General features: G+C 35.5%; 1 protein-coding gene across 1 annotated transcript in view; it reads left to right on the forward strand.

Moving 5' to 3' along the window:
* Znf804a (zinc finger protein 804A) overlaps positions 1-26,165 on the forward strand; it is a 304,351-nt gene that overhangs the window by 239,893 nt on the left and 38,293 nt on the right. The window lies entirely within an intron of this gene.

Consider the following 26,165-nt stretch of genomic DNA (forward strand, 5'->3'; position numbering starts at 1 on the left):
ATTTTTTACACAGAAAAGATGTGTTCTTTAAAATGACTCAATTTTATTATGATTAAATAAAATAGGAGCAAAAAGCTGTCCATCGCAGTGCTATCATCTTAAAACTCACTTTCTCCCTAATTCTCATTGAGAAAACTAGGAAAGAAAATGAAAACATTTTAAAATAATACACATAGATTAAAAAAAAGTGAAGAGAAAATAAACCAGGCAGAGTTTGGCTTAGATAGGCTCTCTCTCTCTCTCTCTCTCTCTCTCTCTCTCTCTCTCTCTCTCTCTCTCTCTCTCTCTCTTTCTTTCTCTCCCCACATACATATGTATGCATACATACATTAGACATACATAGATATGCCTGTACACATATACCATCTGCCCATACACCTGCAGTCTACAAATTGTGAATAAACTTAAGTTTATAATTGTTTTTATGTGAATAAACATAAGTTTACATATACTCATTGCTAATAAAAATAAGAATGTAACATAGGTGATATCAATAGTGAACAAATTAAAAGGTTTCCTTTCAAAAAACTTACATTTGGTGGCATGAAGATAGTCAAAAACCAATTCAGTGTCTCAATATATAAGTTTATATATTATTAACATTGAAAAAAAGATGATAGAAATTGAATGAAAGGCAGGGCAAGTTTAGGTGAAATAGTTAAAACCACTGGGATGATGTGGCAGAAACTTCAAGTGAATGAGTGATAAAAAATATCTAAAGGAATACTTCCTGGATGCTGTAGAATGTCCTGGAGCAGGATTGTGCCTAGATTCTTTCAAAAAGATGCCTATTCAGGCTGCCATTTGTGACAAAATGGATGAGCCTGGAGGAAATAAACCAATCAAAATACTCCATTATTCTACTTATGATTATATTCATAGAAGCCCAGGATACAATAGAAATCAATAGAATCTAAATGATGTGGAGAAATAGAGAATTATTTTATGAGAGATGAATAGGGTCTTCAGATCCAATACATATGACAGGACATATAATTAAGAATATGTTATGTTTATTTAAAAATTTTTAAGAAGACAAACCTTTGTTAATTATTCTTATCACAAAAAGTAGAAGAAAGGCACAAGGACACTTTGGGACATATTGGATGTGTCTATAATCTGACTGGAGTAATGGGTATCACAGGCGTTTGCAAATGTTTAAACACATAGAATTGTATACATTAAATAAATACATCTATCTGTATAAGCCACCCTTTGGTACCTGAGGAGAATTGGTTCCATATCTGCCCTACAGATGTCATAATCTAGGGGTAATTATGACCCTTCCATAAAATGGTATAGTATTTCCAGTAACCTGGGCACATCTTTTCCCATATTTTAAATCATCTCTAGATTTGTCATAATACCTAATTTTCCACAAATGTTGTGCAAATTGTAGTCATGCTGTATTATATTTAGAGAATAATGAGAAGTAAAAGTCTATTCATGTTCAGTGCATATGCAGTTCTTTAAAATGGTTTTGATATGTAACTGGTTGAATACATGAATGCATAATCCACAGATTTGGAGGAGCGACTGTCCTTCCATTATACCTCAGTAAAGCTAGTTAACAAACAAAGAGCAGGGAGGGGGCTTAGGTGGTAGCCAATATGAGCAAAATGTACAGGCCAGGGAAACCAATAGGAATGAATTTGTAAAAAGAAAATTCAGCCCAGATTAATGAACTTTTAGTAGTCCATAATAATGATTTGAGAATTTATTTTTAAATGCCCTTAGATAATATAAAAGTTCTGTCTCAGAAGTAACACCATTTAAATTGCTTTTCAGAAAAAAAAAAATCACACTAGTTGTTATGTGCAGAATAGACTGGAAAGAGGGGATTTTAGGGCAGAAACAAGATCAGTGGGAGGCTATTGCTATAATCCAGGGCAGGGCGCAGGTGACATTTGTTTGAGTTACATAATCGTGATTTCCATGATAGTGATGGAGTGGACTCTGGATGTAAAAGAAAGAAAGTTCATCAAAGTTTTTGTTACAGCATTTGATTGAAGGGTGCTGAAGAAAAATTACAAGGGATTCAGAGTCAGGCATCAGGTTGCAGACTTGTCACATTTGAGTTTTCCTATATAGACGTTATGAGTATGCAATTAAATATAGTAATCAGGTGTTTAAAGTCATAAAATTGATGGCTATCCAGAGAATTCAATGATACAGAGATGTGTAAGAGGGATGAATTCTTAAAACTTCACATATTGATAATTTGGGAGAGTGAAGAAGGCATAACTATGGGACTTGAATGGGCAGGACAGTAGGGTGGAAGGAAAACAAGACAACTGTCAAGTAGAAGGGGTGAAGAGCTGGATTAAAGATAAAGGTGATTACTTGATTTTGGATTCAAAAATGTGAAGAAATTGAGAGGAGAGTTTTTGTGAAATGATGGAGATGAATGCTTAACTACAGGTTCAAGTAAGTATAGTAGGTTCATACAAGGATGCAAAAGTGAAGTGAGTTCAATTTCTGCTACTCAGAAGCAAGTGCTTCTTACAATTGAATGGCTCTTGAGAACATATAATAAAAAATGCAAGCACATAGAGGATTTAGATGTCTCTGGCAAGAGGCCATTCTTACACAACCATAAATATGCTAAGTATTTATTTTCTAATTTGTATTTGCTGCTGTAACTAATCACGATAATTAATTCTGGCTTTAATTCTAATTTAAATATCTCCACCTTTTTTCTTGTGAGAAGTTTTCTCCAAAACACAGCTAGTTAGTTCAGGAACTAAAACAGTAATCAATAAACATTCAGAAAATTGGTTAAGTCATCATACTAAGACAATGAAAAACTATCTGATAACATGCTGACATTTTATTTTACCTTGGATAGAACTATAAATAATGGTCAATAGCAATCATCAATAATAGTCCATCACTCTTGAAAATTTAGTTTTGTTGATTTCTTTAAAAACTAATACTTTCTTAAATTCTCATTAGTTAAAAAGGTTGATATTTACTATAATCCTTAATATATTTTATTATATACATCTTATATTCTATACATTATTATACTCTATAGCATATACTATATAACAATAATATTATTTTAATATCATATATGTGTGATTTATATATTACATAATATGTCTATGTTACTCTTATATATTCTATGTTTACATACACACAGACGTACATAATAAGAGAGATTATGTACTACGGATGCCATAAGAACAGTAAATTATTAAATAGCATATGCTATTACTATAATCTTTGTTTATATTTTATCTTTTCTATAATTAGACCTTATATTGAAATTTCAAATCAATATAACTAAGAAATCTGTTTCTACATCTTTAGAAATCACTGTCTTCAATGCCCAGTTGACATTCTTCATAGGTCCCAAGTGCTTGACTACTGTTTTCCTGCTGCTGACTAAAGTATTTTAGTGAGTTCTAAATATAACTTTTCAATATTTATGCATCTATTTTGATTGTACCTTCTCTTTTCAGGCTTGGTCTAAACTACACATTTACTCTTACAATCTAAATTAAGAATGGCTTCCTTTGACTGTAAAATTTTCTCCATTGCCCATCTATACCAAAGGTGGCAGAGGGCCCTGCTGAAGTCTCCTACAATTAGCTAAAAGTAGACTGCAATGCTTAATAAAACTTTCTGAATTCTGTTATTTAAGAATTATAAAAATGAATTACAAACCAGAATATAGTTGAAATTTATTTAGCACATTATTCCTGATAGCTCCTGTGTAGGGACTCACCTATTATTGTTGTTTTTCTTAGTGTCTCCTTGTAGGGAAAGGGTCCACTTTCTTGCCCATCTTCTTTCTACCCAGACTCTACTAAAGTAATAGTAAAAACTGTCTTAATATTATTAAATCCTATCCATATATTCTTCATATACCTAATAACCAGCAAAAATAAAGATATTCATGATGAACATTATTTACATTGTTATGATGAATGGTGTCCCTCCTAGTGATCTTGAAATCAGTAATTCTAAATTATACATTGATATGACTTTGACCAAAGTATTTTTATCATTACAATGTTTTCCTAAATCAAAAAATGACTTCAGCTAACTTTTCTGAGAAAATCCAAACTGCTTGCAGTTTAAAACAAAATAAATAAAAATAGTTCAATTGCAGAAAATAATTACAATGGGGAAAAATCTTACTTGACAGATGATGGCTGACCTCTATACGTTATCTTCCTCTGCAAGAAGTCACCTTACATGTCCTCATCAGTTAACTTTTGTATATTGGTTTTAAAAATCAAGGCAACATTTTTAAATGGATTTTGATTTTTTTCAGTGAGATTGTTTTACAAATAACATTGATATTTCACATATAAAATAATTTGCTCTCAAATTTACAACACATAAAAATTATTTAGTGGAAAAAGTATTGTGAAATGACTGATCCTCACTCAGTAATTTCAGGGGAGGCAAGCCATATGATGTGCCAGGAGCTAAAGTCAGAAAAATACAAGGTTAATGCACAGTTCTTGCATTATTAAAAGGCTGCATGGGGTAAATGAGAGAAGGAGAAATGATAGAAAAGTTACCATCAAGCCATTTCCTCCACTTTCTTTTCCTCATATTGTTGTGTTGTTTCTTTGGGAATAAACATGAAAACCTACCTGAAGTTCTTGGCACTGTCTACTACAATAATAAGGGGACTTAAATCCTGCCTGATTGTGTTTCTGATTATACTTAGTCCACTATTAACTGTTATAATCAATATTGACAGTTTCATTTTTACTTCTTTGTTTTTTGCAGTGCTAAGGATTGAATCCAAGGCTTTGAGCATGCCAGGCAAACAATCACTGAATCACATCTCCAGTGTTTCCTTTTAATTGAATTTTTATATTTTTACACATGCATATTAATTGTGCAGAATAGTCAGTTTCCTTGTGGCATATTCACACACACACACACGCACACACACACGACATAACATGATTAATTTCAATCTTTATCACCTCACCTTGTCTTCCCCTCCTCCCACCACTTACCTCCTTCCCCTACACTTGATCTCCCTTCTATTTTCATGAGATTCCTTATTTTTTTCCATTTTTTTCTCCATAGCTTCCAAATGTGAAAAGAAGTATATAATCATGACTGCCTGAGTATGTCTTTTTGCTTAACATGTTGTGCTCCAGGTCCATTCATTTTCCTGCAAATGACATGATTTTTGTCTTCTTTATTGCCAAAAAATCTCTACTATGTATACGTGCCACATTTAAAAAAAATCTATTCATATGTTGACAGACACCTAGGCTGGTTTCATAACTTGGTGATTGTGAATTGTGTTGCTATAAACATGAGCATGCATATGTCTGTACAGTAAGCTACTTTTATGTTTCTTTTTTTTTACTTTTTTTTATTGTTGGTTGTTCAAAACATTACATAGTTCTTGATATATCATCTTTTACACTTTGCTTCAAGTGGGATATGAACTCCCATTTTTAGCCCATATACAGATTGCAGAATCACATCAATTACACATCCATTGATTTACATATTGCCATACTAGTGACTGTCGTGTTCTGCTACCTTTCCTATCCTCTACTATCCCCCCTCCCCTCCCCTCCCCTCTCTTCTCTCTCTACCCCCTCTACTGACCTTCATTTCTCCCCCTTGTATTATTTTTCCCTTTCCCCTCATTTCCTCTTGTATGTTCTTTTGTATAACCCTGAGGGTCTCCTTCCATTTCCATGCAATTTCCCTTTTCTCTCCCTTTCCCTCCCACCTCTCATCTCTGTTTAATGTTAATCTTCTTCTCATGCTCTTTGTCCCTACTCTGTTCTTAGTTACTCTCCTTATATCAAAGAAGACATTTGGCATTTGTTTTTTAGGGATTGGCTAGCTTCACTTAGCATAATCTGCTCTAGTGCCATCCATTTCCCTGCAAATTCTATGATTTTGTCATTTTTAAATGCAGAGTAATAGTCCATTGTGTATAAATGCCACATTTTTTTAATCCATTCGTCTATTGAAGGGCATCTGGGTTGGTTCCACAGTCTTGCTATTGTGAATTGAGCTGCTATGAACATCAATGTAGCAGTGTCCCTGTAGCATGCTCTTTTTAGGTCTTTAGGGAATAGAAAAAGAAGGGGAAAAGCTGGGTCAAATGGTGGCTCCATTCCCAGCTTTCCAAGAAATCTCCATACTACTTTCCAAATTGGCTGTACCAATTTGCAGTCCCACCAGCAATGTACAAGTGTACCTTTTCCCCACATCCTCGCCAGCACTTGTTGTTGTTTGACTTCATAATAGCTGCCAATCTTACTGGAGTGAGATGGTATCTTAGGGTGGTTGTGATTTGCATTTCTCTGATGTACTTGTTGATTGATTGTATGTCCTCCTCTGAGAAGTGTCTGTTCAGGTCCTTGGCCCATTTGTTGATTGGGTTGTTTGTTATCTTATTGTCTAATTTTTTGAGTTCTTTGTATACTCTGGATATTAGGGCTCTATCTGAAGTGTGAGGAGTAAAGATTTGTTCCCAGGATGTAGACTCTCTATTTACCTCTCTTATTGTTTCTTTAGCTGAGAAAAAAACTTTTTAGTTTGAGTAAGTCCCATTTGTTGATTCTAGTTATTAACTTTTGTGCTATGGGTGTCCTATTGAGGAATTTGGAGCCCGACCCCACAGTATGTAGATCGTAGCCAACTTTTTCTTCTATCAGACGGTGTGTCTCTGATTTGATATCAAGCTCCTTGATCCATTTTGAATTTACTTTTGTGCATGGCGAGAGAAAGGGGTTCAGCTTCATTTTGTTGCATATGGATTTCCAGTTTTCCCAGCACTATTTGTTGAAGATGCTATCCTTCCTCCATTGCATGCTTTTAGCCCCTTTATTAAATATAAGATAGTTGTAGTTTTGTGGATTGGTTTCTGTGTCCTCTATTCTGTACCATTGGTCCACCTGCCTGTTTTGGTACCAGTACCATGCTGTTTTTGTTACTATTGCTCTGTAGTATAGTTTGAAGTCTGGTATCGCTATACCGCCTGATTCACACTTCCTGCTTAGCATTGTTTTTGCTATTCTGGGTCTTTTATTTTTCCATATGAATTTCATGATTGCTTTCTCTATTTCTACAAGAAATGCCGTTGGGATTTTGATTGGCAGAAATGCAGGAAGCAATAAACCAACTTAAAAACTCAATTGAGAATACTACCAGCAGAGTAGAACACTTAGAAGATAGGACATCAGACAATGAAGACAAAGTATTTCAACTTGAAAAGAACATAGACAGCTCAGCTAGACTGTTAAGAAACCATGAGCAGAACATCCAAGAAATATGGGATAACATTAAGAGACCAAACTTAAGAGTCATTGGGATACAGGAAGGTATAGAACTCCATACCAAAGGAATGAGCAATTTATTCAATGAAATAATATGAGAAAACTTCCCAGACTTGAAGAATGAGACAGAATCCCAAATTCTAGAAGCCTACAGGACGCCGAATGTGCAAAATTATAAGAGATCCACACCTAGACACATTATAATGAAGATGCCCAACATACAGAATAAGGAGAGAATTTTAAAAGCTACAAGAGAAAGGAAGCAGATTACATTTAGGGGCAAGCCAATCAGGATAACAGCTGATCTCTCAACACAGACTCTGAAAGCTAGAAGATCCTGGAATAACATATTTCAAACACTGAAAGAAAATGGGTTCCAACCAAGAATTGTGTATCCAGCGAAATTAAGCTTCAGGATGGAAGATGAAATTAAAACCTTCCATGACAAACAAAAGTTAAAAGAATATGCAGCTAGAAAACCATCTCTTCAAAACATCCTCGGCAAAACATTACAGGAAGAGGAAATGGAAAATAACAATGAAAACCAACAGTGGGAGGTAGGACAGTAAAGGGGGGGGAATAATCAAAGAGGAAAACAAACCATGTTTAGTAACATAAATAAACAAATATGGCTGGAACAACAACCCATATCTCAATAATAACCCTAAATGTTAATGGCTTAAACTCACCAATTAAGAGACACAGGCTAGTAAAATGGATCACAAAACAAGACCAAACAATATGCTGCCTACAGGAGATGCATTTGATAGGAAAAGACATACATAGGCAGAAGGTGAAAGGTTGGGAAAAATCATATCACTCATATGGACTTTGGAAACAAGCAGGAGTGTCCATACTCATATCAAATAAAATAGATTTCAAGCCAAAGTTAATCAAAAGGGATAAAGAGGGACACTACATACTGATTAAGGGAACCATACACCAACAAGGCATAACAATCATAAATATATATGCCCCAAACAATGGTGCAGCTATGTTCATCAAACAAACTCTTCTCAACTTCAAGAATCTAATAGACCACCATACAATAATCATGGGAGACTTCAACACACCTCTCTCTCCACTGGACAGATCTTCCAAACAAAAGTTGAATAAGGAAACTATAGAACTCAATAACACAATTAATAACCTAGACTTAATTGACATATATAGAATATACCACCCAACATCAAGCAGTTACACTTTTTTCTCAGCAGCACATGGATCCTTCTCAAAAATAGATCATATATTATGTCACAGGGCAACTCTTAGACAACATAAAGGAGTAGAGATAATACCATGCATCCTATCTGATCATAATGGAATGAAACTGAAAATCAACGATAAAAGAAGGAAGGAAAAAGCATACATCACTTGGAGAATGAACAATAGGTTACTGAATGATCAGTGGGTTATAGAAGACATCAAGGAGGAAATTAAAAAATTCTTAGAGATTAATGAAAACACAGACACAACATATCGGAATCTATGGGACACATTGAAAGCAGTTCTAAGAGGAAAATTCATTGCTTGGAGTTCATTCCTTAAAAAAAGAAAAAACCAACAAAGAAATGATCTCATACTTCATCTCAAAATCCTAGAAAAAGAAGAGCAAAACAACAGCAAAAGAAGTAGAAGGCAAGAAATAATTAAAATCAGAGCTGAAATTAATGAAATCGAAACAAAAGAAACAATTGAAAAAATTGACAAAACTAAAAGTTGGTTCTTTGAAAAAATAAACAAAATCGACAGACCCTTAGCCATGCTAGCAAAGAGAAGAAGAGAGAGAACTCAAATTACTAGCATACTGGATGAAAAAGGCAATATCACAACAGACACTTCAGAAATACAGAAGATAATCAAAAATTATTTTGAATCCTTATACTCCAATAAATTAGAAGATAGTGAAGGCATAGATAAATTTCTTAAGTCATATGATCTGCCCAGATTGAGTCAGGAGGATATAGACAACCTAAACAGACCAATATCAATTGAGGAAATAGAAGAAACCATCAAAAGACTACCAACTAAGAAAAGCCCAGGACCGGATGGGTATACAGCAGAATTTTACAAAACCTTTAAAGAGGAACTAATACCAATACTTTTCAAGCTACTTCAGGAAATAGAAAAAGAGGGAGAACTTCCAAATTCATTCTACGAGGCCAACATCACCCTGATACCTAAACCAGACAAAGACACTTCAAAGAAAGAAAACTTCAGACCAATATCTCTAATGAACCTAGATGCAAAAATCCTCAATAAAATTCTGGCGAATCGGATACAAAAACATATCCAAAAAATTGTGCACCATGATCAAGTAGGATTCATCCCTGGGATGCAAGGCTGGTTCAATATACGGAAATCAATAAATGTTATTCACCACATCAATAGACTTAAAAATAAGAACCATATGATCATCTCGATAGATGCGGAAAAAGCATTCGACAAAGTACAGCATCCCTTTATGTTCAAAACTCTAGAAAAACTAGGGATAACAGGAACATACCTCAATATTGTAAAAGCAATCTATGCTAAGCCTCAGGCTAGCATCATTCTGAATGGAGAAAAAATGAAGGCATTCCCTCTAAAATCTCGAACAAGACATGGATGCCCTCTTTCACCACTTCTGTTCAACATAGTTCTCGAAACTCTGGCCAGAGCAATTAGACAGACGAAAGAAATTAAAGGTATAAAAATAGGAAAAGAAGAACTTAAATTATCACTATTTGCAGATGATATGATTCTATACCTAGCAGACCTAAAAGGCTCTACAAAGAAACTATTAGAGCTAATAAATGAATTCAGCAAAGTGGCAGGATATAAAATCAACACGCATAAATCAAAGACATTCCTGTATATCAGCGACAAATCCTCTGAAATGGAAATGAGGACAACCACTCCATTCACAATATCTTCAAAACAAATAAAATACTTGGGAATCAACCTAACAAAAGAAGTGAAAGACTTATACAATGAAAACTACAGAACCCTAAAGAGAGAAATAGAAGAAGATCTTAGAAGATGGAAAAATATACCCTGTTCATGGATAGGCAGAACTAACATCATCAAAATGGCGATATTACCAAAAGTTCTCTATAGGTTTTATGTTTCTTTATAAAATAAAAGTGATCTAAAGAAGGCAACCTTTTGAGTTAACAAAGTTATCATTTTTTTCAGTTATAACTAGACAAGTGTAAATTTTCATATATCAGTTTCGTAAAATTTAAAATATTTTTCAGTACACATTTAAACATATTTTTATTGCTTTTTTCTTTGTTAAATTTAGTAATCACAAGGGATATTATCAATATATATATATTAAAACATTCAACATTCTAATAAATAAAAATAAATAAAAAACTCTGTATTAACTAAGAAATAGATATACTTCTCTGTTGATATTTTCAAAATGTATTCACTCCTGGCTATGTGAGAAATTTGTAATAGATAACATATTTTATCATTGGAAATACTGTACTTAGACCTCAAAGTAAATTGCTAATTGTTTATGTATTTAATTTTTTGCTGTTTAATATTTAGATGATTTCTTATGATGTTTTCTGAAGATCATTTCTTAATTTGAATTTTAAATTTGCAAATACTGAATTTATATGCTTATCATATTCATTTATCTTGGTGTAGATGTACATTGAATAATCATTATTAAGTTTGTAATTTGCTGAGATAATTTAAGACCTAGGACTATTGCAAGAGATAAATATGCATGGATTGTTACATTTTCAATTGTAAATTTTAAAAATTATTATTTATCAGTTAAATTCATAGTTTCCCATTCCTTGCCCTGGCATGACCTGTAATTTTCCCTGAGGAACCAAATTTTACCATACAGTTTTAAGTGTTTAATAAATTCATTACATTTTTAATTTTAAAAGAGGTAAATTCCCTGTAAATTATACAACATTAAAAGTTATTAAATTGTAAATCACATATTGAATAAGCCTTAATACATACCTGAAGATCATATTTTGAAAAGAATTTGATGAGAATGTATTCATTTTTAAGTATTTACTCTTCTTTGCATTTTATAGGATGTTTTCAATATTGTTTCATTTTATTCTTTGGAGTAGTATATAATTGAAGCTTGATGACTTATTCTATAACTTCATGTTTCTAAAAGATTAGATAATCTTTTGAATATGAAAAAAATAGATTCACAAAGATTAGTAAGATTTCAGAATATATTATGTAAATAGAACTCTTCCATAAACAAAATGGTCTAGCTATAGATAGATAACCCTTTGTTATGGTTTAGATATAAGATATCCACTAAAAGCTCATGTGTAAGACAATGCAAGAAAACTTAGAGGTAAAATGGTTGGGTTATGAGAGTCTAAATCAAATCAGGGCGTTAATCCACTTGAATGGATCAACTGGGTGGTAATGGTAGGTAGGTAGGCTGTGGATGAAGGAAGCAGGCCACTGTGGGCTTGCCTCTGGAGGTGTATATTTTGTCCCTGGTGAAGACAGCTATCTCTATATCCTGATAGAGAAGCTCATATCCTGAGCTGCTTTCCTCTGCTATATTCTTCTGAGATGTTCTGCTACACTCAGACACAGAACAATGGAATTGGCCATCTATGAATTAAGACCTTTGATACAGTAAGCCAATTTAACTTTTCCTCCTCTAAAATTGTTCTTGTTAGTTTTTTTTGGTTGTACCAACAATAACAACAACAACAACAAAAGTTCATTCAAACATTCTTCCTCTTTCTTTTAATTTTTATGGCACTTAATTTGTAGACTAAATTGCAATAATATACTTTCTCTTTCCTCTGAGTTCAAATCAAGGTCTTTACATCAGGTACTTCTGATAGGACACTATACAATCTCACACCTACTTGTCTGTGTTGCCTAGAATTTGAGTTCTTCCTCTTTATAAAACAAACAAACAGCAACAACAACAACAACAACAACAAAAAACATGTTCACTTGATGTTTTAATCCAACAATCAGAAGTATCAGACTGTGTGTGTGTGTGTGTGTGCATGTATACCTGTGAATCGTATGTTTTTTATATTCACCTTCTCCTACTAATTTTTAAAAATTTCTCTGTATTTGAGCAGTCAAAAATAAATGCCTTCAAAGCATAGGTAGGCAGTTATTTAATAAGTGACCTGTGAATCTATGAGAAGCCTTTTTAAATGGAAATAATTGGTATTAATAAGATCATCTCACCCTCTGGGTATTCACATGTTTAACAAAGCAGAGAGATTGCACAAACATAGAAAGTCAGGCAACTAGATGCTCAATAAAACATAAATGAATAAACAGCAAGATACATTACTTCTGAGGAAACTGTGTCATTTTCTCACTCTATACTACTCTGAAAGCACAGTTTTAACTGTGGCTAATGTTTCCCAGAAGACTGTCAGGTCATTTAATTAAAGTGATTCTGAACTAGGAGAAGGAAATGTACTTGAAATTCTCAACCTTAGCAAAGAAACACAATGGGGCTTCATTTACACCTTCATTTTCTTGTGTGTCCAGTTTAAGTGTTTGTTTTAGCAAGCTCACTGTGATAAATTTAAAATTGTGATCTTTAGTTCAATTCCTTAATAAAATTTCTCTTACAAAATGTATTGTTTTTCCTATGCATAGACTACATGGACTTCACATTTCTTTCTAAAAGCATATAGCTTTTTTCTTTAGACATGTAACAACAAAGATAAATTCTAGCCAGGCATGGTAGTGCACACCTGTAATCCCAGCAGCTTGGAAGGATGAGGCAGGAGGATCGCCAGTTCAAAGCAGCCTCAGCAAAAACGAGGTGCTAAGCAACTCAATGAGACCCTGTCTCTAAATAAAATGCAAAGTAGGTCTGAGATGTGGCTCAGTGGATGAATGCCTCTAAGTTCAATTCCTTGTACCCAGAAAAAAAAATTTAAAAATAAATTCTAAACATGTATGTGTTAAAATAAAAAACATTGTATTATTGATATTGTAAACAGTGTGATAAAATACTGAAAAATTCTAGTTTATTAAAATCATGAGGACCTTGTGAAAAATCACTAGCAATCCCCTAGAGCTTTGCTTTTATTAGTATATTATATATAACAGTTGACAAAGTCATATATGCATGGAATTTCATTTACTCTATTTCAGTCTTGGTTCTCCATCCCCTTTCCTTTCACCCCTTTTCCATTCTTCTTCCTCTACTATACTGGTCTTTCTTTCATATATATATATATTCTTGATTGGTGTTATTATATATACATAACTGTGGAATTCTGGTGTTTTATCTATACATGCACAAAGTATGATTTTGTTAAGTTCATTTCTCATTTCCTCCCCTTTCTTATCCCTCTGAGTCTCATTTTTCTATTCCGATGATCTTCCCTATACCTTTATGTTGTCTGATTCTCTGCTCCTTTTTTTCTGTTGATATTGCTATAGCGTCTGCATATGAGCAAAAACATTTGACCCTTGAATTTCTGAGTCTGGCTTGCTTCATTTAACATGATATTCTCTAGTTTTAATCATTTACTGGCAAATATAATTTTGTTCTTCTTTATGGCAAAGTAAAACTCTATTGTATATATAACACATTTTTAAATCCATTCATCTATTAATGGACATTTGGAGGGGTATCATAATTTGGCTATTGGAAATTATGCTGCCAAAAATATTGAAGTGACTGTGCTGGTATTGAATGCTGACTTTAGTTCTTTTGGATAAATATCAAGGAGTGGGAGAGCTGAGTCATGATGGTTCCAGTTCTACTTTTATTTTTTTAGGCATCTCCATATTGTTTCCAGAGTGGTTGCATTAATTTAATAGTCCCACCAAAAATGTATCAGTGTACCTTTCTCACCACATCCTCAACAGAAATTATTATTAAATCTATTCTTGATAATTTCCATTCGGATTGGAGTAAGGTGAATCTCAATGTAGTTTTAATTTGCATTTCCCTGATTGCTAGAGATGTTGGATTTTTTCTTATATCTGTTGGTCATTTGTGTTTATTATTTTGAGAAATACCTTTATCTCTTTTTCCCATTTTGTCATTAAATTATTTACATTTTAGTATTAAGCTTTTTAGATTATATGTTTCATGGAATTAATCCCATCCAAGGAGTAGATGGCAAAGATTTTCTCCCATTCTGTAGGCTCTCTCCTTACAATCTTAATCATTTGCTTTACTGTGCAGAAACTTTTTAATTTGATGGTATCCCACTTATTGATTTTTTTATTTTATTTCTGAGCTTTAGGAGTCTTGATGAGAAATTTGGTGCATGCACCAATATGATTGATTGTTGACATATTCTTTTAGCAGTTCTAAAGTTTCTTGTCTAATTCCCAAGTCTTTAATACACTTTGAGTTGACTTTTGTGCAGGGTGAGAGATATTAGTCAACTTTTATTCTTTTATATATTACTATCCAATTTTCGTCAGCATCATTTGCTAAAAAGGCTTACTTTTCTCCAACAAATACTTTTTGCACTTTTGTCAAGTATCACATAGCTGTAAATATGTGGGTTTGTCCATGTTTCTTCTATTCTATTCCACTGATCTTCATACCTATTTTGATAACAATACAATGCTATTTTTGTTACTACAGTTCTGTAGTATAACTTGAGATGCCTCTTTCATTGCTCTTCTTGCTCAGGATTGTTTTGGTTATTCTGGATCTCTTATCTTTTTCAAATGAAATCCTGAATGAAGAAAAATGGAAAGTATTTCCTTTAAAATCAGGAACAAAAAGCAAGGATGCTCACTCTCATCAATCCTATTCAACATAGGTCTTTTATCCAAAGCAATCAGACAAGAGATGAAAATTAAAGGGAAATAAATAGATAAAGAATAAATCAAATTATCTGTTTGTTGATAATATGATCCTATATTTGGAATACACAAAACTTTTTACCCAAAGACTTTTACATCTGATAAATGAATTCAGCAAAGTACCAGGATAAAAGATCAGACTCAGTACATAATTGCTTTCCTAAACTTCCACTGTGTTCGTCTGAAAAGGAAATCAGAATAAATATCCCATTTGCAATAACCATAAAAACAAAAAACAAAATATCAACAGCAACAAAAAATAATTTGGTAATTACTTTAACCACGGAATGAAAGATAGAACACGAAAAAATTGAAGATGAGCTTAGAAGGTGGAAAGACCTGTAATGTTCTTGGATAAACAGAATCGATATTCTCAAAATGTCATACTACCAAAAACACTATACAGATTTAATACAATCTCCATCAAAATAACAATAACATTTTTCACATAACTATCTGCCTATTGTCTATAATTTAATGAATATTTTTGAGTGTTTCAGATTTTTTAAAATGGCTAGTTTAAGTCTGACTCACACAAAACATAGCAAATTTAGATTTAGTGAGAGCTTATCTAATTCATAAATTTTACCTTCTTTCTGTCTTCCTGTGTTGAGAGGGAATTAGGCAGCTCTCTAGAGTCTCTTTTATAAGGGCACTAATTTCAATCAGGACACCTCAACCCCCATGATCTAGTCACCTCTCTAAACACCACATCTTTTAATATGGCTGCCTTAGAAATTAGGATTTACACATATAAATTTGGTGGGGATGAAATATTCAGACCATAACAAACACCTTTTCCTTTTCTAATACCAATTAAGTAGATTTTTTATATGTGTATAATGCTGTTAGATTTTCTAGACATAGTCTGCATTCTTTTCTTCAATCCTTTAATTTCCTAAATGAACTTTTAAAGTTTTTATACTTAAATGGTCATTCTTAGTATTGTGAATTTATTTGGGTTTTGGAAAATTCATAATGTCAGCATTACAATTATAATACCATGCAAAATTGTTTCACTGCACTAAAAATTACCTGTGTTTCATTTACTCATTCTTTTCTCACTTGCTTCAAATGCCTCATGACAACTTCTTTTACTGTCTCTATGGTTTTATCCTTTACATATGGTCTTGTAATTGGAATCATACACTATGTAACTTTTCAGACCAGCTTCATTCATTTACCAACGTGTATTTAATGTTCATCCATATATTTTTGTGTCTTGATGATTGATTTATTTTTATTTTTATTGTGAAATAATGTTCTACTATATGAACGCACTACAAGTTTGTGTGCGGGTGGGTACTGTGATTGAATGCAGTTTTCTAGAGAACATTTTAGTTGCTGCACATTTGGGGCAGATATGACCAAAAAAAAAGCCTTATAAAAATCTGTGGGCAGAATTTTGAATAGACATTTTCAATTGATTTGATAAATATCTAGGAATGTGAATGTTAAATTTTATGTTAAGTTGTTATTTGTTTCTGTAAGAAACCACAAATTATATTCCAAAGCGCTGCACCACGTTACATTTCCCACAGGAGTGAAGAGGTCTTTTTGTTTTTCTGTGTCCTCATTACTATTTGGTTTTGTCAGATTTTAGGATTTGAGTTCTAACTGTATACAGAGGTATCTAACTGTTTTATTTTGCTGTTCCCTAATGACAAAAGATGTTGAGCACATTTTCAAATAATTGTCATTTGAATTCACTTGTTGTCTTTTTAGATCATTGCTCATTTATTAATTGTTTGTTTTTGTATTATTTTTTGATTTTCTTTTGTTTTGAGTACTGGGGATGTAACACAGGGGAACTTTAGCATTGAGCTACATCCTCAGAAATTTTGATTCTCATCTTTCAGCCTTGCTGGTAGCTGAGAGATAGGAGTGCATCAGCATGCTTGTTCTTTTGCCAGTTTTTAAATTCTGGGGTTTGTTTTCTTACTGAAGAAGTTTAAGTGTTCACTGTATATTGTGGATGAAATCATAAACCATTTTAAAGTTTTGTTATTTTAATTTAACAGCTTAAAAGATCAATGTTTATGCTTGAAAAAATACTACAGTTAATCTTACATAAAAGATGGTTAATGAAGATCATTATAATAAAAAAATAAGGATGGTAGAGCATTAGAAAATGTTTATATGTGCTTTTGTGATAATATCTGAATATGGGTGAATTATATTTTCAGACATTGTATAACCTGCAGAAAGAATACAAAGTTACTTTCATAGTGAATACAGCTGTAATGAACAATAAGAATTTTTTTTTAACCATTCTCTAGTTCAATAGCTCTTTACTTTGGAAAACTACTGTTAAAAATTACTCTTTCACCTCATAATTTAATACAGAATATCAGCTGCAAAGTACCAGTTTTCTTACCTGAATTTATTGTCTTTCCATTCATAACTAAAGTAGACCTGGAAAGATGATAACGATTTCCTTATTCAGTTGCTTGTTATGTCACAAAGTACAAGCAATCTTTATATATAATAAAAGCACAAAAAGATTGCAGAAGATTTTAAAAATCTTTTCAGTATGTCTATATTTCACAATCTTCCAGATTTAAGTGGCATAGAAGTGCAGAGTTTGAAAATGATTGATAGTTCATTTCTGTATAGGATATAATTTGCTTAGATAGAGATATAATTTGCTTAGATATGATTTTCTTGCCCCCTAACTCTTCTTAAGATAAAAATTCTTAAGGAAAGTACCTCCATGTTGAGACATTTCAATTGACAAATTTGAAAATATTGCTGTCACCAATATAAGTTTTTCATGAAAATTGACCAAGTTCTTATTGCATACTTATTTTTAAATAATGTCTATGATTCATGGTAATAATAAGGTAATTAATCTTATATTATAAATGTAATTAAACATTATACTTTTTATCTAAATATATATGTTTAATTTTACATTTATTAATATTTCTATGGTAAAATTATTCAACATTTGCATATAATGACAATCACTATTTCAAATGATTTCACTTAACACATTGTTCATTGTTAACATTTTAATTAATCTATTAGAAGTTTGTATTTCTTTTTTATTTAATATTTTGTTTTAGTTTCAGTTGGACACAATACCTTTATTTTATTTTTATGTGTTGCTGAGGATCTAACCCAGCACCATGCATGTGCCTAGGAGAGTGCTCTACCATTGAGCCACAACCCCAGAGGCTGTAACTTCTTAACAACCTCTTTTATAGTCTATTAAATATAAGATAAGTGTACATTTTGAGTATATATGTTTGTGTATGTGTGCATGTTTGTGTCTATGTATGAATATGTGACTATATGTAGAAATCAAATGTTGTCTTTGGTATTTGTATCATATACAGATATCACTTATTGAGGTCAGTGTGAGTTCCACAGATTTGAGAGGCATGAGAGTGTATATGTAGTTTTTAAAATTTCTTTCTCATAAGATAGATTTTATGTACATGTATTTTGGGTGTGTGGGTGTGTGGTGTGGGTGTGTGTTTAAATCATTTTTGTGTTATGCAGTTTTGTGAGTATTTGTCCTATCCTGTATACTTAGAGTCTGCAGTTATTGGCATAAACCAATTGGCCTCTCCAGTCTTCTTTATGTGATTTTCAATTTAGGGTTTGCTTTAGAGCATCCCTTCTTATATATAACTTGTATGGCAGTGGATCTAAACATCCAATAACATGTTAATTTTAAATACTTTTTATTTTTAAATATGTTTTTTTTAAAGAAGTGGAAACAAATATTTTCCAATACACACAAATAAGAAAATGCTTTGCAAACGTAAGAAGTAACTTTTAGAATATGAAACAGGGTATAGAATTTGGACTTGGGAAAGAAAGAGAAACAAAATGAGAAAACATTGAAGAGTCCATGGAATCTTCTGTCTGATGTAGCTCTGGCAATTCTTCCACAGCAAGAGATAAAACTTGGTCTTTGTAGTACAAAATACACCTTCTGGCTTGAGCATTTAGCCTGTAACTGCTTGGTTTTTTTTGTTTTTTTTTTTGTTTTGTTTTTGTTTTTTTTTTAGTGTTTCAAAAGACCTTTTTTATTAAAATAATACTTATTTAATATAGAAATTTTAAAAATACAAAAGAACTAAAAATTTAAACTTATCCATAATACTACTGCTCAGGGTTTCTGGTTTTCTTTCAGTGTGCAGCTAGATCAACATTAACATACTGTTATCAAGATCATATTCTAAATTCTATTTTATTTCCTGCTCACATTACATAGTGAATAATTTTTCTATTAATTGTGTTAATATAAGGCTATGGACTGGTAAATTTGATCCTGAATATAATAATCATGGGTGTTTTTGATATAAAAGCCTTATTATGTTTTTTTTTTAATTTTTTTATTGTGGGTTGTTCAAAACATTACAAATTTCTTGACATATCATATTCCACACTTTGATTCAAGTGGGTTATGAACTCCCACCTTCACCCCATACACAGATTGCAGAATCACATCAGTTACACATCCATTGATTTACATATTGCCATACTAGTGTCTGTTGTGCTCCACTGCCTTTCCCATCCTCCACCCTCCCCCCTCCCCACCTCTCCCCTACCCTCCCCTCCTCTCTCTCTACCCCCTCCACTGTATAACCCTGAGGGTCTCCTTCCATTACCATGCAATTTCCCTTCTCTCTCCCTTTCCCTCCCACCTCTCATCCTGTTAAATGTGTAACTGCTTGTTAATGACCCTCGTTTTTTTTTTCATTATCCTTCCAGAGGACTTCAAAACAACTTAGTTGCAACTGGCTGGTGATTCTGTCCTTGCAGGGGTCTTTCAGTCCATCTCCAAAAGCTTGAAGCATTCTAGTGAGAAGAACATTCTGTTCTAGCAGAATATTCTGTCTTTGGCAATTAAGCTCCCCTCTTATGCCAAGAATTTTCTATACCCCCTAAACTTTTTAAGATGACATGTTCTTTATCCATTGAGCAGTGTGACGAAACTCTATTTTACTACCTTTTTCTCAGAACACTCCTAAAATAACTTTTAGTTTTACCTGAATCTCACTCTAAGAATGATTTAGAACTGAAATATATGCATTTGAGCAAAGAGGAACTGAACAAAGGTTGGGGTCTACAGATAATTATGCAGAACTAAAACCTGTTTGAAAGAAAGCAGTGGTAAGGAGATACATTGGAAAGTTTAGACCAGACACATGTGGGACTTCTGCCTCAAGATCATTTCCAACAGGAGTCACAGGTGTTAAAGGAATGTACCTACACTGGTGCAGATAGGATGTTTAGTCATTGGCTCAGAAAAGTAGGGGAAAAGTAGGGGGCAGGGAATATGTCCTTAGCATGAACATGGCAAAGTTCTCGAAGGCAAGCAACTGGGGCCATTGGTAAATTATGTTTTCCTCAACTACAGATTTGAATAGTGAATTTTCATTATCACTATTGTGAATTATAATTTCTCATGTGATTGATAGGTTGTTATGATAAGAAAGGCTTATTTGAATAATAAAATATCAATGATATTAATGGTCTAAGAATTTTTGTGAACTCTAGAAAACTATTCATATGCACCAATAATCTTGGATGCAATGACGATTTTCCCTCTTTTGTACTTTTTTGGTATGTTTTGCTGATTGTGCATCTTATCATGGAAATTGTTAGATAAGAGTGGCATATTGCCACATAGAAATGAGATTCTAAAAAATTAATCCATCCATGTCTGTGTTATGTATAGATGTGTGTGTGTGTGTGTATATATATACACACACATATATATTCATACCACTTTTTCCATATGTATACATATATTGATTTTTTAAAAATTTCTAAATGATACCACACATTTAGCTACATTCACACAAAAATGCACTTAAGAACATGCCAGGAGACAAGGGAAGATGGCGGCGAGGGGAGTGCATTACCCCTGTGTGCTGCTTCACTGTGTGGGAGTATGACAAGTCAGGACGGCTAAAGGATATCTTGTTAGGAATTTCCAGCAATAGTGGGGTGCGCCGGAACCTGGAGGAAGGATTTCCATCGCATGAGGATCGGCTACGGGGACTCAAACGCGAGAGGTTTGTCGCACGGAGGGTAACACTGCTTATTAAGCAAATCGCCCCGCGGCTAGAGTCTGCAAGGCGCGCTGGGATAGAGACGCAGGGTTACAGCGCTGCAGTTTCTGCCAGACGCGCAAGCACCGCACTCAGGGCTGAATTCTGGGTTCGAGACGGGGGAAGGAAGCGGTCCATCTCGGTTCTCCACACCGGTCAGACCACAGAGGAGGCCAGCAGCCACCATGTTGGTAAACTGACGTCACCACACCTGTTTTTGACTGACCGCAGCTCATTCAGCCATAGAACAGGTAATTTCAGGCTGCAATTCGCCTGCGGCTTGCAGACAGATTGCTAGGGTTCAGCGCCTGGGGGCTTCTTAAAATCTGATCTTATCGGAGTGAACACGGAGCGCGGGGCGGCCGAGTTCCGGCTCCCGGAACCGTCCCGGAACCGCCCTGGCTCAGGGCTGCGGAGCCTGCGGAGGCTGCTTCTTGGACCCTGCTACTATCAGAGCATACACCAAGCACTAAGCGGCCGAATTCCGGCTCCCAGAACTGAGCCCGCGGGGGCTGCTTCTTGGAGCTTACACTTATAGGAGCTTACACCGAGCACAGAGCGGCCGAGTTCCGGCTCCCGGAACCGTCCCGGAACCGCCCTGGCTCAGGGCTGCGGAGCCCGCGGAGGCTGCTTCTTGGACCCTGCTACTATCAGAGCATACACCAAGCACTAAGCGGCCGAATTCCGGCTCCCGGAACTGAGCCCGCGGGGGCTGCTTCTTGGAGCTTACACTTATAGGAGCTTACACCGAGCACGGAGCGGCCGAGTTCCGGCTCCCGGAACTTCCCTGGACCGGGGCTAGGAGCCCGCGGAAACTGTGTCTCGGTCGGGGTCCTGCTGAGGGCAGGTCAGGACTCACCCATTGCTTGGGTTGCCTGGCAAGGGGAACGAAATGCTGCCATTCGCATAGGATACCAACATGGCAGAGATCTGATGTCAGCAGAAAGCGGTGGAGGAGAGATCTTCATCAATACCAGCGGTGACATAAGCAGTTGGTCTCCTGGTAAGGGGGGTGAGGCTCAGTCACCCGAGTCTCCTCAATTTGTCCTCGAGCCAGAGGGAAGGAGCCGGGCCGCCGCCAGCCCCCGGAGCAGGCCCAGCGGCTCGCCAGCGTGGTGACCGCGTGACCCCAATTGGAGAGGGGGCGGAGCGGAGCCGCCACCCACACCCGCCAGGTGGGCAGACCCACGACCCAGTAGTACATGGGCGTGGTAGGAGGGGCAGGGCAGAGCCGCCCTTCGCGCTTGCAAGGTAAACAGACCTGTGACAGCCTGGCGGGTCAGGCCCAGTGGCCTGCCAGTGTGGTACACACGTCACCCCAACTCGAGTAGGGGCAGAGCAGATCCTTATCCCACGCCCGGATCAGGCCCTGCCGGTGTGGTGGTCACGTGACCCCAATTGGAGTGGGGGTGGAGCGGAACCGCCACCCGTGCCCGCAGGGTGAGCAGACCAGTGATCAACCTGCAGATCAGGCCCAGGGGTCCGCAGGTGTGGTAGGAGGGGCAGGGCAGATCCGCCGCCCGCGCCTTCAAGGTAGGCAGACCTACAACAGACCGGCGGATCAGGCCCAGGAGCCTGCCGGCGTGGTACAAACACCACCCTAATTGGAGTAGTGACAGAGCAGAGTCGCCTCCCTTGCCAGGAACAGACCCAGCATCCTGCAGGCGGGGTAGTCACGACACCCCAATTGGAGTAGGGGCAAAGCAGAGCCTCCACCCGTGCCCGAAAGGTGGGCAGATCTGCGACCGACCAGCGGGACAGGCCCAGTGGCCTGCTGGTACGACAGACACGTCACCCCAATTGGAGTAGGGGCAGAACAGAGCCGCCACCAGCTCCCAGAACAGGCCCAGTGACCTGCCGGCGTGGTAGCCACGACACCCCAATTGGAATAAGGAGAGAGCAGAGCCGCCGCCCGCACCTGCAGGAAAGATACGCAAGCAGTATGAAAAGACAAGGAAAGAAAGGACCACAAGCAATGCAGGTCAACGCAACTTTAGAAGAGGTAACAGCTGCAGCAGATGGAATGTCAGATAAAGAATTCAGGATATACATGCTTCAGATGATCTGGAGTATCAAGGAAGACATTAAACAGCAAAATCAGACAATAAAAGATCACTTCGACAACGAATTACGCAAACAAATCCAGGAAGCAAAGGATCAACTATACAGGGAGATAGAGGTTATAAAAAACAAGCAATCAGAAATCCTAGAAATGCAGGAAGCAATAAACCAACTTAAAAACTCAATGGAGAATACTACCAACAGAGTAGAACACTTAGAAGATAGAACATCAGACAATGAAGACAAAGTATTTCAACTGGAAAAGAACATAGACAGCTCAGCAAGACTGTTAAGAAACCATGAGCAGAACATCCAAGAAATATGGGATAACATTAAGAGACCAAACTTAAGAGTCATTGGGATACAGGAAGGTACAGAGTTTCAAACCAAAGGAATGAGCAGTCTATTCAATGAAATAATACAAGAAAACTTCCCAGACTTGAAGAATGAGACAGAATCCCAAATCCTAGAAGCCTACAGGACGCCGAATGTGCAAAATCATAAGAGATCCACACCTAGACACATTATAATGAAGATGCCCAACATACAGAATAAGGAGAGAATTTTAAAAGCTACAAGAGAAAGGAAGCAGATTACATTTAGGGGCAAGCCAATCAGGATAACAGCTGATCTTTCAACACAGACTCTGAAAGCTAGAAGATCCTGGAATAACATATTTCAAACACTGAAAGATAATGGGTTCCAACCAAGAATTGTGTATCCAGCGAAATTAAGCTTCAGGATGGAGAATGAAATTAAAACCTTCCACGATAAACAAAAGTTTAAAGAATTCACAGCTAGAAAACCATCTCTTCAAAACATCCTAGCCAAAGTATTACAGGAAGAGGAAATGGAAAATAACAATGAAAACCAACAGTGGGAGGTAGGAGAGTAAAGGGGGGGGGAAACAATCAAAGAGGAAAACAAACAATGTTTAGTAACAGAAATAAACAAATATGGCTGCAAGAACAACCCATATCTCAATAATAACCCTAAATGTTAATGGCTTAAACTCACCAATTAAGAGACACAAGCTAGTAGAATGGATCACAAAACAAGACCCAACAATATGCTGCCTACAGGAGACGCATTTGATAGGAAAAGACATACATAGGCTGAAGGTGAAAGGTTGGGAAAAATCATATCACTCATATGGACTTCGGAAACAAGCAGGCGTGTCCATACTCATATCAAATAAAATAGATTTCAAGCCAAAGTTAATCAAAAGAGATAAAGAGGGACACTACATACTGCTTAAGGGAACCATACACCAACAAGACATAACAATCATAAATATTTATGCCCCAAACAATGGTGCAGCTATGTTCGTCAAACAAACTCTTCTCAAGTTCAAGAGTCTAATAGACCACCACACCATAATCATGGGAGACTTCAACACACCTCTCTCGCCACTGGACAGATCTTCCAAACAAAAGTTGAATAAGGAAACTATAGAACTCAATAACACTATTAATAACCTAGACCTAATTGACATATATAGAGTATACCACCCAACATCAAGCAGTTACACTTTTTTCTCAGCAGCACATGGATCCTTCTCAAAAATAGATCATATATTATGTCACAGGGCAACTCTTAGACAATATAAAGGAGTAGAGATATTACCATGCATCTTATCTGATCATAATGGAATGAAACTGAAAATCAACAATAAAAGAAGGAAGGAAAAAGCATACATCAATTGGAGAATGAACAATAGGTTACTGAATGATCAATGGGTTATAGAAGACATCAAGGAGGAAATTAAAAAATTCTTAGAGATAAATGAAAACACAGACACAACATATCGGAATCTATGGGACACATTGAAAGCAGTTCTAAGAGGAAAATTCATTGCTTGGAGTTCATTCCTTAAAAAAAGAAAAAACCAACAAATAAATGATCTCATACTTCATCTCAAAATCCTTGAAAAAGAAGAGCAAAACAACAGCAAAAGAAGTAGAAGGCAAGAAATAATTAAAATCAGAGCTGAAATTAATGAAATCGAAACAAAAGAAACAATTGAAAAAATTGACAAAACTAAAAGTTGGTTCTTTGAAAAAATAAACAAAATCGACAGACCCTTAGCGATGCTAGTGAAGAGAAGAAGAGAGAGAACTCAAATTACTAGCATACGGGATGAAAAAGGCAATATCACAACAGACACTTCAGAAATACAGAAGATAATCAAAAACTATTTTGAATCCTTATACTCCAATAAAGTAGAAGATAGTGAAGGCATAGATAAATTTCTTAAGTCATATGATCTGCCCAGATTGAGTCAGGAGGATATAGAAAACCTAAACAGACCAATATCAATTGAGGAGATAGAAGAAACCATAAAAAGACTACCAACTAAGAAAAGCCCAGGTCCCGATGGGTATACAGCAGAATTTTACAAAACCTTTAAAGAAGAACTAATACCAATACTTTTCAAGCTACTTCAGGAAATAGAAAAGGAGGGAGAACTTCCAAATTCATTCTATGAGGCCAACATCACCCTGATACCTAAACCAGACAAAGACACTTCAAAGAAAGAAAACTACAGACCAATATCTCTAATGAACCTAGATGCAAAAATCCTCAATAAAATTCTGGCGAATCGGATACAAAAACATATAAAAAAATTGTACACCATGATCAAGTAGGATTCATCCCTGGGATGCAAGGCTGGTTCAATATACGGAAATCAATAAATGTTATTCACCACATCAATAGACTTAAAAATAAGAACCATATGATCATCTCGATAGATGCGGAAAAAGCATTTGACAAAGTACAGCATCCCTTTATGTTCAAAACTCTAGAAAAACTAGGGATAACAGGAACATACCTCAATATTGTAAAAGCAATCTATGCTAAGCCTCAGGCTAGCATTATTCTGAATGGAGAAAAACTGAAGGCATTCCCTCTAAAATCCGGAACAAGACAGGGATGCCCTCTC

The sequence above is a fragment of the Marmota monax genome, unplaced genomic scaffold (assembly GCF_021218885.2).
Source record: "Marmota monax isolate L192 unplaced genomic scaffold, Marmota_monax_Labrador192_F-V1.1 WCK01_AAM20220418_F8-fsc00007, whole genome shotgun sequence".
Taxonomy (NCBI): domain Eukaryota; kingdom Metazoa; phylum Chordata; class Mammalia; order Rodentia; family Sciuridae; genus Marmota; species Marmota monax.